Source organism: Leucopleurus acutus, assembly GCF_964270905.1.
Source record: "Leucopleurus acutus genome assembly, chromosome: 3".
Classification (NCBI taxonomy): domain Eukaryota; kingdom Metazoa; phylum Chordata; class Mammalia; order Artiodactyla; family Delphinidae; genus Leucopleurus; species Leucopleurus acutus.
In genome coordinates, this window is record NC_139145.1 from 150458292 (window position 1) to 150471018 (window position 12727).

Sequence of the window (12727 nt, forward strand, 5' to 3'; positions counted from 1 at the left end):
TCCTTCTGCTTCCAGCATTTGGTGTTTGAGCAGAGTCCTCTGGGATTTGACCTTTGCCTATTGTTTGCACCCCAAACTACCACTTTTATAATTTTCTTAGTAACATTGTGTTTGGGTGAGTAACAGAAACAAAAGTAACATTATTTCTTTCTTCACTCTCTGCAAAATAATGCAAGCAAACTATATAAGTGACTCTAGAAGCAATAGCAACAAAACTTGAGCTACCTAAAGCATTTGCCTAATCAGCTGTGGCCAGGAGACCCCAATCACACTGGGGTGGGATTGTCCGTCCTCAGATAGTCAAGGCTGGTCACATGCCTCCACAGGTGTCTACCACAATATTCATTGGTTTCCCCGTTTGTTTCTTAACCAGCTTATAAATATTTGAAAGTCCATCTTTTTTTCTATTTCTGGTGAAAACAGAAATAGGCACTTCCAATAGGCAATTCAGTAATGTTAAAGCAATTTTAGTATTGGTTTAGCATTATTATTACATGCAGGGTTTTATATCCTGCATTTTGGTTCATATGAATTATTATCATACTTGGTTTTTACAGATATAACATGAATTCTCAAAGGATGATGAACTCTGATAATTAAGTATGCTCCTTAATTACGAGTTATTTTGGTACTTGGGAAAAATATTTGATGCAGATTCATTGGTAACATAATTTTGCCTCATCAGATGGAATACTGTGAAAGTTGTAATAAAAACACTGCTCTATCAACACATTTAAGGTATACTGTTTTCCTCCAAATTTGAAAATTATCTAAAAAAATACAAATCTTTCCTCCATAGAAAATAGACACAAGAAAATAATAAGAAGTACATATCAAATGATTATACACATTTAGCTACATCAAATACTATTTTACATCAATAAAAATGCTTAAATATTTAATTTTTATAAAATCCACTAATTTCATGACAGGAATTAATAATTTATACAATGAAGGACACTAGTAATTTGGACTATTTTAAATTTAAAATTTTACTACAAGTAAAAAAGTACTTCTTGTAAAGCTTTTTTCTTTCCTCACTCTTTGCAAGATAATGCAAAGTAAAAGACTTTGAAACACTTAGAAGCATGATTCAATGTATCCAATTCTGCAAATGGAAATGTAGGCTATTAATTTCTCCTTTGGAATTTATTAACTCAAACCACAAAACAGACTAGTTAGAAGAGCATCCATTATGGGTAAAAGAGCTAGAGAATCAAGTAATTTCTTCTTCTAACTGCTGAGAGTATATACTCTCAGTATATACCATTCCCAGCATGAAAATATTTAACGGTTCTTCCAGGATAAATAAGAATCCTACTCTCTTTTTATCTCTGACATGACTTTGCAAAGAACTTTGCACAGAGCAGGTGCGTGACAAATGCTTTTAGAAACAACTGAAAAAAATGGATGCAGAAACAAAGAGAAGTTAGTACAAGAGTGTGCTGAAAGCAAAACCCACACTGAATGTCTTCGATGTTTGGGATGTTGAGATTAAACTTAGAACAAAAGAGTTTTTACATGTAAAAGGTTATCCATTTCATGAACTCTCATTTGGAAAATTATTATTTTTATCTAAAGCAGTGATTTAAAAAGTTTTTTCCTGGCTTGAACTTTCTGGTGCTGTGCCTCAACAATCTCTTTGTCACACCCTCACCCCTATTATAGACCAATAGATATAAGTAGCCAAATTCAGAAAACAATGTTTTCTTTTTACAAAGAGCCAAAAATTCAGAAAGCAATCTTAATCCCAAATCTTTAGAAAAATCTAACTTTTGGAAAAAAAAAATTTCAAAACTGCTCAATGAGACTTTTCCCATCAGTTTTGACTGTGCAGCAGTTTTTCATGGTCCACACTAATATCCTGAACATACTGCTTGCTCAGCACCATTCTCCTCTCCATTATCATGTATTCAGAAGAGATGAACGTTGCCTTTCAGTGTGTGTATAACACTTGTCCCCCAGGTATTCAACCTCTTGTCTCCTTATTAAGAAGCCCAGCCGCAATATTCAACCCTACAACAAAACACACACACACACACACACACACATGCACACACGTCTTTTCCTGAGTCACCATCCGATGTTGTACCGTTGAGATTTCAAGGTCAATGTGTGATAGCTCCACTGAGAATCTTGACTATGTGGAATCATTGCAAACATGAAAAAGATGCTTTTTGCACTTGCTATCTGAAACTGAATGTGAAAGCTTGTAAATTAATGTACAAAAGCTTAGGAAAATATTACAGTTGTCACACTTGATTACTTATAGACACAACCTGACATTCCCAAAGAACAGATATTAAAGAGTAACTCTTCTTCAAAGATATAAAAACTCACTCATTCAGGTAATCAATAAATATTCATTGGGAGTCTGTTGGGTACATAACATGGCAGGTACACTGATGGATAATAAAGATGTATAACATATGATATTGACCGTGTATATATCATTTCCTAGAGGGCTTTGCTGACAAAGCAGAAATGAGGAGGACTGATTACTGTAAATGGTGTTGAAAGTTATTCTTTATGTACAGTAGTAACATGACCAGGTATACCTTTAACAACCTTGTCCCCCCAAAGATCCATTATATATTACCAATAACCAGGGAGAATTTAAAATGACTCCTCTATGGAGGAAGTGGTCCTAGACCAAATTTGGTTACAGACACTGTGAACCAATGCTTTAAAAATTTTCCAAGTGAAATGAGATAAGCCTGACTTGATTAGACGTCATCTGTTCTCTGAGATAATCATACAGATTTAAAACAAAAAGTGTCAATGCAATGCAATATTGGAATCCCATGATTAGAAGGATTTTTTTTTTTTTAAATGTATAGGAAGCTGCTCATTCTCTGAGGATCTAATGAACAGCCTTTGAAAGTAAGGGAGCGAGAATAATCAAATAGGTTGTTTAAGAGAGTCATTTAAAGGCTTCTTCTATGAAGAAACATGAGCTTCCAAATGGTGAACTAGATTGTCAAGAGACTGAAATTTTTTTTTTTTTTTTTTTGGTGGTACGCGGGCCTCTCACTGCTGTGGCCTCTCCCGTTGTGGAGCCCAGGCTCCGGACGCGCAGGCTCAGCGGCCATGGCTCACGGGCCCAGCCGCTCTGTGGCATGTGGGATCTTCCCGGACCGGGGCATGAACCCGTGTCCCCTGCATCAGCAGGCGGACTCTCAACCACTGCACCACCAGGGAAGTCCGAGACTGAAATTTTAACCCTGCTAAATATGTCATTGAATTGTTCTACAAAATACAGTATTACTATTTCCCTAAATTTTCTATGCATCTTACAAAGTTTGACGGAGAGGTGAATGGCTTTATATCACATGACATCTTTTTTGGCTTTGGGGAAGAAGGAGCTGATTCAAACTTTAATCACATCAGGCTACAGATTAGAGCTACTGTAAATTCATGGTCTTGAATGCTAATTTGGATCTTAGTCCTACCTGGAAAGCCTTCTCTTTTCAGTCATCTCTCTCTCCTACTCTCTACACAGGTAGCTATGCCTGCTTCTCCACAGAAACGAAAGAACCTCCTGACCCCAAATCTGTTATCTTATGAGTGCCTCCCTTCCTTGCCATTCCACTCTCTCACCACTTCTTAACTTCCACAGAGAGTTGGCAAAGTTCACTGACTTCACCTCCTTACCCGTTACACCCTGGCTAATGTCCCATCCCTACTGAAATTGCTGTAGCCAAGGTCATCTACTACCTTCTTTTCTTTATGTCCAATGGAAACTTTTCAGTCCTTATCTTAGTTGACCCCTGGGTGACATTTGGTACTGTTGACCCTTCCATCCTTATTATAACTCTTACCCTAAATTGGAAAAAAAAAAAAAACCTGCTTTTCTCCTAGTTCTTGAGAAAATCTTTCTCAGTCTGCTTAGCAGGTTCTTTTATTTTTGTTTATTCCTTAAATACTGGTGTTCAAATAGGTTGTGCCTTGTCCCTCTCCTCTTCACACTCTATAGACTCTCTCTGCACAGTCTCTTCCATTCCTGTGCCTGAAGTTGTTATCTATATGCTGCTGGCTCTCAAAGCTACATCTACATCCCGAATTGCTCACCTTAAACTTCAGATCCATATTTTCAACTGCTGCCTGACTTCTCTTGAATGTCACACGAATACCTCACACGTAGCATGTTCGAATTGAACGGATTATCTTTCTTTCAAATTGTTTCCTTTTCCTGAGCCCTCTCTATGATAGCACCACAAGCCACATAAATGCTCAGTCCAGAAACACGTAGGGATGGTCCACAACCCAGTCAATGGGCAAAACCATTCTAAATCTCTCATGAATCCAAGCACATAAAAATAAAATCACTGTGACCACTGTGCTGGTACTGGCTATTTTCACCTCCTGTCTGAATGACCACGTTAGCCTCCTATTGTGTTCCCTTGTGTGTAAATCCATCTTGTTCCAAGCCTTTCTCCACACTACAGCCAGAGGTATCTTTCAAAAGAAAATCTTATCATGTCACTCCTGTTCTTCAGATGTTACAATGGCTCCCATTTTAAGGTCCCAGCTCTTGAAAATGTCTTATATTACTCTTCACCACCTCGTCTCCACGCTCCTTCTCTTTTAGATCTCACCATCCTTTCCCGTTCCCACGCCCACTACACTCTAATCACACCAGACTTCTAAAGTTATCTGAATATACCATGGTTTTTGCCAATTCTGGGTTTTCTCGTGGGCTGTTCATTTTGTTGGGATGTTCTTTCGCTCGATTTTTCACTGCTTAGCAAAATCATGCATTCCTCTCAGAAGCTCTGATTTGTATCTACATTCCCCCCCCATACTTCTATCATAGCACATTATTATGACTGCTGATTTAATTTTTTGGTGTTTTTTCTGCTAGACTATAAACCCCGAGTGTCTGTCATATTCAAAGCTGTAGTCTCAAACATCTATCACCTTAAATATTTATTCATATTCACTGACTGATGGATTTAGAAGGTGAAAGGAGGATAAATGAATAGCAACGCACTCAGCAGAATGGAGAAACTGAAGCCTAATTTCTAGCGTGGGGTGGGAATGTAATAAGAAGCAAGCTAATTTATAATGCAACACTCAGGCAAGGTCAAGGCATAGTGGTGCCAGGTACCTCTGATTGCCAGGGGGTGGGGTGTGGCTGGAAGCGGATTGACTGTAAATCTGTATCAGGAGCAGTTAGTCTCCAGATCCTCTTTCCTACCCTGCACATCCAGCTGATTTTTTTCACTGCTCTCTCCCCATCTCAGCAGAAGGTAGGAGGTTTACTCTCTAGAAACACTGAATCAGTGAAATCCTGTGCTCAGGAACAACAGGTATGGCTGAGCGCAGGGGGGAAGAGCTGTACCTTAAAGGTGAATTACATGAAAAATCTCTATTCTGAACACTGGGATTCCTCCAGTTCCTTCCCTGTGTAAAGGTTTCTAAATACTGGCAACCAGGATTGGATCCCTGGGGAGGAGACTGGAAGAATCCTCTCACTGGATATTGACCCAAGACAAGACATTCATAAATGCCGACATTTGAGTGCCCCAGTGAAACCATTGGTTCTTACTTCAGTCATACTATGGGGAGGCCCGCCAGCCGACAGCTAGACCTTCTAATTAGCTTTTTAGTACCTCGCTATTAATTAGGAACAGGCAGCTAAGGGTTGCTAGACATTTGAGGAAGACTTCTAATGTGGAAGACAAAGACCAAAGCAAACAGAAAAGAAATTTAGAAAAAATAGAGATAAGCAAACAGGAGTAGAAGAAAATGTTTTAAAAAATTCATTCCTGATATCAGAGAGATGGAGAGTTTCTAGACAGATATGCAAGCAGAAGAGAATTGACAGATTACCTTATGTGATTGAGAGAAATTTAAGAATCACATCAGGATGTTTGTGGCTGGATTATGACAGGTATATAAAGAAAAAGCAAAGTTTAAAATGAGGCAATTACTAATTTCAGGGAAAAAAAAAGTTGAACAAGAAAAGACGTGAAATCACAGTATAGTGTAAGGCTCAACTGTGAGTCATCATATTTACACAGGCTAATAATGTAAATAAACTCTTAATCACCAGTTGTGCTATAACTATATGGGAAGGATGGGGGGAGAAGTGAAGCGTGTGCGTGCGTGTGTGTGCGTGTGTTTGGGGGGTGGTTGTAGGAAATCTAAACCCTTTCTCTCCATAGTGGGAAGTCGGTAGACAATGTTCAGAACTGTAAACCCCAGCGATAGTAGTATTAAGCTGAACCATCTGAAACCGTTGATGTTAACCACTTTTCACCTACAAAAATTGCAATTTCTTATGATTCAACCTAACATAAGCATTATTTAGAAATATGGAAGTAAACTCTCTGGAAGAGTTGAAGGGGTTACTTCTGGGTAAAGGGAGCGAGGGTAGAGTGGGAAGTTCTGGCTTATAAGCTTTATAGAGCAATTTGGCATTTTAGACGATATACATATATTAGTTTAATAAAAATTAAAATTAATAAAAGGATGAATAAGTGGATTACTTCCAAAGTACCTAAGTGAAAAGACCCATTTTCCTAGGAGGAATGATTAATGGTGGTAATTGATCAGATTGTGCTCACCTTTCCTCCTTTAAGAAGTTTTACCTTTTAAAAAGTGACTATTAGAAGAGCTTTCTCTGAAAAGACAAAAATAGTCTGGTCTAATAGCTCATTTAGAACTTTAATTGGAAATTTGGTTGTGTCTTCTTCCAATTAAGCTAACTGAAGTGGAACTCTGATTGGGCCCTGGGAGAGGAGGAGTTCCCCAGCTGAGGCTCATAGAATAACAGCTGACTTTAAAAAGAGAAACAAAAGCAAATGCTTAGGAAGACTGGAGAATTGACTCTATAGGGATTTCAATTATTTACTTATTGACTGACATATGCAGGGAACATAGCCAGAAAAGTTCTGAAAAAAAGATGGGAGAGTGAAGAGCTTCACCTGAGGATTTAAACGAATGTGTATGAACTACTCCTGGTATTTTCATTGGAAACTTGCAAACTTTTCTAGAGAGGGCACCTGTTTTAATTCCTTTATCATTTGCTAGACAAGTACGTGCATTGTGTTCAATAAATAAAGGAAAGTTGGAAGGCATGTGCAATTATTGCAACTTCTATCCCTCCTCCTCCCTTCAAGAACCTTCTTTTCTAGTTAAATCCATCTACCCAGAGTTCCTTGAGCATGCCTTGCCTTTGTTACCGCAACAGAATTGTTTCTAAAGCTCTGGTGTGCATAAAAATCACTGGGGAACTTGCTATAAATGCAAATTTCCAATCCTGTCTTCCCTTTCTCCATGACATCTTTTAATATATTAGGCACAGTACACACAGTACTTATTTATGCTCTCAGATGAGCTGCAGCCCAAAAAAAGCCTAATTTTTTTTAAAAAAGGCTTTAAAATACAGAAGGAAAATTGCAAATATAAAATCAATACAAGTCTAGTGGTATATATATATATATATATATGAATATATAACAACATTGTGTAAACTAGTGAACTGCAGCTTGATTCACATCTTCAAGGTAAAGTGTGGGTATAACTTAATATGTTGAATATAGTGAAGGTGGAGCCTCCAAACTTTGGAATGCCTACAGCCTCTGGAGTACATAAAATAGCCCTGGCTATTTGCGGAATGGGACCAGGGAGCTTGCATTTTAGAGATGCATTCCAGGGACACTGCCGTAGGTTCTAGCACTCCTTCTGAGACCCAGTTCAGGTCTTAATGCCAAAATCAATCTGCCCCTCAACCTTTTCTCACTTGAGAGCTATCATTTGAATCTTGGTGTCATTTTGCCTAATTCTTTTAAGGTAGGTATAGTTCTTTGGATCCAAAGGGAACCAAGCAGTCTGGATTGCACATTTATTATTTTCAGTACAAATTATTTGTTAAATATATATTCACTTGTGATTTAATTTTTGTAACTCTGCAAGATTCTTTTGTATAAATGTTTTCACAAATCAGAAAATACTTTGTCATGATCTTCTTGATTATGATAAGGGAAAAATATGTTTTATACAAAAAGTAGGTAGTAAAGTTTTCATCACATAAGAGATGTTCAGAAATCTTTGAAGATTGGCTCAATTTTAATATATTATCTATTATATTTTAATACTATCATGAATACTTTTTATAATGCTTGAGATAGTAAAGAATAAGAAAACAGTTATAAATTAGCATTCAGTTTGAAGCAGTGACATTCTAAGGCAACTTTGAGTTCTTTCTGAATCTCTGCCAAAGCCATAAGTCAGGAAAGAAACAGGTGTCTTTCTTAAGCTTTTGATCCTGACCTTCTGAGAATGAGAAATGACAATAACATAAAAAGCATTTCTGATCAATAAACTTCAGCTTCCCCATTTTGCAATAGGTGGGAGGACAGACAGGGAGGGTTAAGAGAATTATCATATTTTTTCTGGAATCCATCTACTCTTCCTAGCAGGTTGGCTTTAAGCTTTGACTATGCCTCGTCTTTCTCCTGACCCCACTCTTGACGTTACTTTGGCCCCTTAGAATTTAGCTATAATATCAGTGAAAGGGTGTGGAAAGAAACCCTAAATGACTAACGTTGAGCTTCTGTTGCTCACAGGAATGAAGGTTCAAAACAGAAATGAAGTTCAATTGTAGAAAAATATGGAAAGTACATTACTTTTAGTTTGTAAACAAAGATCTGTAGCTACTGCTCTGGCACATGGATACCACCTCACTGGGCAGTTGGGTTTTCCAAGGATATAACAGACACTGGGCTGTTGGTGTGGGTGCTTGGATTCAATGGATGCTCCTGGCTAGAGCGAGTCTCCTTTGTTCCTCCAAACTCATGAAATCTGAATTGCGACAGGAAGTCCTAATTCTTTTCCTTCTCTCCCATCTCTTGAAGGGCATGGTTACCCTATAGAGGGCTTACCACGATTTGATGGTGTGAAATATCAATACTGTCAAGATGATTATTATATAAACAACTAGAGTTTTTGCAGTCTGGGGTGGAATTTTATGTTTCTCGGGAATATTTTTCCTTGGGAAAGCTGTTTCAGTGGTATTTTATAATAGGAATCAGTTGGATGATTGGTATTAATAGGCAGAATTTTGCTTTTCAGTCTCTTTTTTCCTTCACGGAGCATTTGGACTGATGTTATGGAGAGGAATGTCTTTTTTTTTTTTTTTTTTTTTTTGCGGTAGGCGGGCCTCTCACTGCTGTGGCCTCTCCCGTTGCGGAGCACAGGCTCCGGACGCGCAGGCTCAGCGGCCATGGCTCACGGGCCCAGCCGCTCCGCGGCCTGTGGGATCTTCCTTGACCGGGGCACGAACCCGTGTCCCCTGCATCAGCAGGCGGACTCTCAACCACTGCGCCACCAGGGAAGCCCGAGAGGAATGTCTTTAAGGTTGCAGCCATCAGTGGAGTCCAACCTCATCTGAATTTATATAAAGGAAAAAAGAATCTTTCTGCCAATAAATATTTATCTCAGATGGATGGGATTGGACTATGTGTACAAAGGGGAAAATGGGGGATTCAGTGGCAGGATTGCAGAGCCTGAGTTAAAAGAATTGAGTTTAATCCTAATTCCTGTGATGGGACATAGGGACAAATAGCCCCACTTTGTTTGTGAAATGGGATTGATACAGCCTAGTGTACAGGGCATTTGTGAGAGTTATATTAAGTCATGTATAAGATAGTTATTTCTAAAGTGCTGCATAAAAATAAGGCATTATTATCAGGCAGCTAAGCAAAGTTAAAAGCTTTAATAAAACCTATCCTTTACTGACTATAAGGACACATTTTCTTATCAATGTGCAAACAAGACATATTCACCATTAAAAGTTAAGTTTTTGAGACTAAATGGCTCAGGAAGCAATAAAGATGATCTAATATGTCAAGGGAGACATTTAAAAAAAGGAATAAGTATATTATAGACAAGTAGGAGACAATCTACTCCTTCTAAAGAACCATATCTATTCATAGCATATTTAGAAAAGTATTGAATTCAGGAATATAAGACCCAGAAAAGTGATCTAAAGAGTCAGGGTGTCATTCTGTACAAAATGTTTAGTCAGGTAAACTAAGGTTAATAATAGGAGATTAAATCAGGGCAGTCTTGAGGGAAGGGAATGCACAGAGCAGGGTGTGTGTCTGTCTTTTTACCCCTGTATCCCTATCACCTTGATCAGTGCCCGGCCCATAGTAAATTCTCAAATGGTTTTTGCAGAATGAATATAAAGGTTCATGAGTATCACTATGGAGAGATGCAACAACAAGGCTGAAATTCACATCTGAATTGTTGAAAGAGATACAGGCTTGTTGGTTCAGATTTATGAAATAAAGATGTGAGCTAATTATAATGGCAGGCTGAGCCTTTTAGCTTCTTTAACTGTTCCAAATTTTTGATAACCTCAAGACCAGAATGCTCTTCCCAAATGTCAGTGGCGAGTAGTCAACAAAATTTAGAATGAAAAAAAAAAAAGCATGTCTTTTACAAGAGGACTTAATCTCTAAGGTTTGGGATGGCAAATAGGTCAACATTGTTCTATTGTTGACAGCTGCTGGAGCATTCCTGCTAGAGATGCTAAGGCTAGAAATCCGTGAGTCAATTCATCAACAATGCCCACCATGGGTGTTAGAGTCCAGGGATGGTAGACAAACATCTCTTACAAGGGTTTTCAACTTGGAGGTTGAATTTATAAATGACTTTTTTTTGGCTGCCCCTCATGGCTTGCAGGATATTAGTTCCCCGACCAGGGATTGAACCCAGGCCACAGCAGTGAAAGCGCTGAGTCCTAACCACTGGACCGCCAAGGAATTCCCTATAAATGACTTTGTACCTGCTCTTCTGATAACACACTCAAGATTATTATGGGATATGGCTTATTATGGTGACTGAAATAGGGGCGGGGATTGGGAAAGATATTGCAAGATTGACAGAGACTGAACTTAGATGTGGCAGATACATATACGTGTGCTGAACAGATTCACATGTTGCTCGTCTTTCTGCATCTCCCAGCCTCTGTCCAGTGCCTTTGGGGCCATATGATTGAGTTCTGGCCAATGAGATATGAGCAGAAGTTGCATAAGCCACGTGTAGGCCCTGACTTTAGGAAGAGCTCATATGATCGTCCAGCTCACTCTGCTCCCCTGGCATGTTAGCCCTTGGAGGCAGCGAGCTGCGGATGGCATAGCTACAAGAGGGAGAAAGGCCCACAACAACCCTGACGTTCACAAGGGTGAGACATAAATTTTATAGAGATTTTGGATTTTGTCTACTGCAGCAGCTAGCGTGAATTACTAATAAATATCATTATGGGAAGTGGTTTGTTAAGGTGATGGGTAAGGGCTTAGCCCATCTGAATGTTTGCAGGAATCTGCTTCCTGAACTGGGTCCTTGAGAAAGCACATTGCACTTCCTGCTTATGTTACTATTAGGTCAGGGAAGTTTCCTAGATCCTGCACACTATGCTTGCCTTGGGGTGGCCCAGAGCTGGGGATGGGGTATCGGGGTAGGAAGGGCTTGGCTCTAGTGCACCGTGCATACTACTGTACAATGTACATATCCTTCAAAAAGTATATTTCTGGTAGCATCATTTATTTCCATCGTTTTCTGTTTCCCACCAAGTTAACTTAAAGCCAAATGGCAAAAAATGAAAACACAAAGCAACAAGAAAAAGCAGCTGCTATGGCATTGGTGATCCTCTGTGTTCTGATGACGTGACTTTTCCAAACCTAGTCCCCTTCACGGAACCTCAGCTGAGATCAATGGCATTACTTAAACATCCCTCTCTTCTCTCTCCTTTTCCTGCTATTCTTTTCAATTCGTACCTCCCTTTGTCTCAATCTCACTAATTCCTAAACCCCCCACACCCTCCTGTACCTGGGCAGAAAGAGTTTCTCCATCCTATGAAATCCTATGAACATTTCCATATATACCTCTCTGAAAGCATCCCATGCCACCTTCTGGTAGGTACTCTAGTTATGAGTTTATGGCAGCCCTTCCTCATGGACAGGCATCTGGAGAGAAGGGAAAAATATATCTGGCTTATTGTTGAATATTCCACAGCACACAGTGGAGTGCCTGCTGTATACTGAACAAATGAATGAATAAATAAAAATCGCCGTAGCAAAGCAATGAATTCAATTCTCCCAATTAAAAAATTGGGAAACTTCCTCTAGAAATAGGAGGCAGCTTAAAAAAGAGCAAGCGGGTAAAATATTATAGCTCTGAATATGCTGAAAACATTTTATTTACTCATAGTATAAGAATGCTGGAAGGATTTTATTCTTATTCCCCTTTGGACTAACCCTTTTTCTTTTTTAATTTTTATTTATTTATTTATTTATTTGCGGTACACGGGCCTCTCACTGTTGTGGCCTCTCCCGCGTCCGGAGCACAGGCTCAGCGGCCATGGCTCACGGGCCCAGCCGCTCCGCGGCCTGTGGGATCTTCCCGGACCGGGGCACGAACCCGTGTCCCCTGCCTCGGCAGGCGGACTCTCAACCACTGCGCCACCAGGGAAGCCCCCCTTTTTCTTTTTTAAATCAGAGATCCATAGATAATTGCTTGTATGGGAGGGAAATGAAGGATGGAGATTTGGGATGGGCAGAAATATAGAACTGTCCTTTTTTATCTAAAGCAATTACCATGAGGATAATCAGCTTTCTTAATACAGCGATTCCATATAACAGTAGAATTCTTGATGTCCCAGTGGTAAGAAGTCTGCAGGGCCGTGCCAATGATATATATTGCTGGCTGGGAG